Below are 3703 nucleotides of genomic sequence, written 5' to 3'. Positions count from 1 at the left end.
ATGTCGATCTAATAAAATAAAAAGTGGCAAACAATCTCAAAGGATAGAAATAAAGAGCACCGATGTAGATAAAGTGGACCTAATCAAGGAAGATTCCATTCGTCCGTTTTCGGAAAAAGGGATTGCTCATCCGTGCTGGTAAATTTTTGAAAGAGTCGGTAAACATTAAAAAGAACTTTTGGTTGAGAAAACTGCCGGTCATTTGATTTTCTAGTATTTTTTCAGTATAAGTAAGAAATATTTTTATGAAGTTACCAATTCTTTTTGCCAATTTGCGTTAGTTACCAACTTTTCTTATTGTTTACCAACTTTTATTTGCTTTCTTATCATACTTCTTGCACAATTATTCAGGTTTTGTTCATCGTCTTAGCAACTATGATTTGTTGTGATCTGTTGGGAGCCGTTCTTGTCATTCTAGTTCCATTCTCTATACAAAATCCTTGAGCTCCTTGCTATCATGCACACCTCCATTGTCAGAATTAGACATTTAATTTTTACACTGGTCTCATTCTCCACTTTAGATTTCCACCGGTTAAGAATAGCAAACTCATCAAATTTATTTTGCAAAAAATAAACCCATACGGTCCTTGTGAAGTCGTCAATGAGCGTGACGTAATAGTGTGAGTCTCTAAGGTAATGGACATTGGCTGGCCCCAAAACATCTATATACATCGATTCTAACTGTCTTTTTTCGGTTTTCTTCTAGTCTTCAAAAATCTAACACGTTTCTGCTTGCCTAGATAACAATCCTCACTTAGACTAATATCCAACCTTCAGATCATGCAATTTTCTCTTTGATGATAACGTCTCCATCTCCTTTTCGCTTATATGTCCAAGCTTGTAGTGACATAATTTGTAATCAGCTTTTGAGTTAGCAACTAATATTATTTTTCTGCTGCATTCACTCATGTCCAATATTCCCAACTTTGTTTATCGTGATACAATTATAGCACCTTTAATAATCTTTTACAAGTCATCCCAAATAATGGTTCTGTACCCTATGCCATCTAAATGACCTATAGAGACCAAATTTCTTTTCAGGCTAGGAACATAGTTGACATCATACAACTTCTATCGAATCCCATCGACAGTCTTAAGCGAACGTTACCCTCCCCCGCAATACCCAACGGTTCATTATGAGTAAGATAAACATTTTCAAATTTCCTAGAAACAAAATGGTGCATTAATTCTGTGCATGAAGTTCAGAGAAATAACAGACCCTAGTCTAGAACTCAAGACTTAATCAGACTATAAAGGCTCAAATTTAAGGCCTCTTTGGACAAACGTCTCTTCAATGGTTGCATTTACAAATTCATCCTCCTCCCAATTTCGATCTTAATTCTGATTTTTCTTCTTCTTTGGGGTTTTGCAATTTCGTTTTAGATGGCCCTTCTTTTCGCTATTCCAGCAAATTATTTCAGCACGAGGTCTCCATTTGCTTCTCCCTCGGGACTTCGATCTACCATGGTTCTAGTTTTGACCGTGTTGATTGCTTCTCCCTTTGTCTTCACTACTCAAGGCAGCCCCCAACAATTCACCCGAGTCTCTTCTGTGAATGTTCCTGCTAAAAATCAGATCTTGGATCTCTTAAATTTCCGACTTCTTATGACCATACGAACTGCTCACCGTTGACACCTGAATTTTCGTCGACAAACTAAGCGTGTATTTTTGTAGAAAAAACAAACAAAAAAATAAAAAAAAATAGAAAATTACAACAATAACACTAAAAGAACAAAATAATTTTAAAAAATAGTAATAATAAATAAATAAATAGCGAGAGAGCTCAATTCGGCCATTTATGTAAAGACCCAGACCAGCCCAGCACCCTCCACCTCCATTGGGCTCGGCTTAACACCCCATTTGCACCATACCATCCATAACCACAGCTCAGACCATTAGACTGACCCAAACCCATTTGCTTCAGCCCATCTATCAAGTCTAATCTCTCTCTCATCTAATGAACTGTGTGATTCCTTTTGAAGCTCTCGATCACAACACCACAAAACTGAGATGCTCAACACAGAGAGCTCAGACCACACTCTGATATAAATTCTCAGAATCCTTCATCTTCGCTCTACCTTGAAGCTCCGGACAGCTGATCCATGGTCCACCGGTGGCTGTTCATTGCCAATTGTAGTCTTTCCGCCATCTTTTGCCGCCCCATATCCCTTCCTCCAGTTTTCAGATGTCGCTCTCCAGTTCCTTCCACGCTTTGTTGGGCATGCACTAAAATGCTACTATCTTTCTTCTCTGCAATCTAACTAACTAAAAGTCAACCGGCACTTGCTACCAAGCAGAAGCTTTCCGGCAATGCAAAGTATGCCTTTGATTTTGATACCCAAAAAATTATCAAAAACGTCCTAAACATATTATACGGATGTCAATTTAATCCTAAATTTTTAGTTTAACCAATTTGGTCCAAACCTATTAACAATTTCCAAATGTAGTCCTTCAGACTAATTTTTGCTAGAAATCGCTGACGTGGACATCGGCCATCCTACATGGCACGGCACGGTTGCGTTAACGTCGATAATTTTGCAATTTTTTACAAAAAGTAATTTTTTTATTATTTTCTTTTCCTTTTTTTTTACCAAGTTCGACTTGGGTCGCCAGCCACTAGATGAAGGACGCAAAGCCCTTGCCGGTCACCGAGGAGGGTTGTAACCCTCGCCTAGTGGTTAGCAGGGACCCTCACTGGATTTAGTAGAATAAAAATGGTTAATACCACGAAAAACTCCAAACTAGTACACCTGTGACAAATTTATCCCAAACTATTTTTTTGACCACAAAAAATCTCAAACTGGTACACCTGTGATAATTTTACCCTAAACTAATTTTTTGACCACCAAAAATTCCAAACTGGTACAACTGTGACAATTTTATCCCGAACTAATTTTTTTAACATAAAAAGTCCCAAACCGGTACACTTGTGACAAATTTTATCTAATGATGAATATATAGAATGTCAAGTGGCACTTACTGTAACTAGAATATAACATGCTGAAAAAACCTAAATATTAAATATATAATCGATACGTGTGCAACCCCAAGTTCGTCCCCCGTTGTCAGGCGCATGAAATTATGCTAATGGCAGACGCTCGAGAATTAGAATTAGAAACCGATGAGGACGGAATTAACAGGCTGAACAAACTTTTAGAAACAAGTCACTGTCAGTGTAAAAGCTGTTTAGCATACTCATTAATGGGCGGATGATATGTGGATAAGTTCGATTAAACAACTATCTCTATAAGTGTACGAGTCATTTATCCAATGATGAATATGTAAAATTTACTTACACGGACAATGCATATAATACGATTATGCTATATTATTCAGTATATGTTATTGTAAAAGTTTGTATACCAAATAATGTGGTATGATTTAAAAAGTCAGTTTGAATATTGTAAAATTTGTATACATTATTCGGGAATAATGTGTCAAAGAAAGTCTGGTTGCTTTAAAAACTTGTATAGTAAGTCTCGCTTGATTTAAGCGACATGTCAATCTAATCATTATTGGTCGTCCTATATGTCACGGCAAATGCGTGATGTGGATTATTTCAACAAAATAACGTCGTTTTGCTTAGATAAACGGTGTACTTTCTTCGTTTTACATAATACACAAATGTCACAACCTAAACCTCCCGTGGGTGCACCACCTAGGGGTTCGGCTAATGGATTATTAAGCCTAGGCCTAACTCAGG

The sequence above is a fragment of the Syzygium oleosum genome, unplaced genomic scaffold (assembly GCF_021117445.2).
Source record: "Syzygium oleosum isolate NSW1041296 unplaced genomic scaffold, Sole_v2.1 Sole_v2.02, whole genome shotgun sequence".
NCBI lineage: Eukaryota > Viridiplantae > Streptophyta > Magnoliopsida > Myrtales > Myrtaceae > Syzygium > Syzygium oleosum.
Note: the sequence above shows the minus strand (reverse complement) of the source record.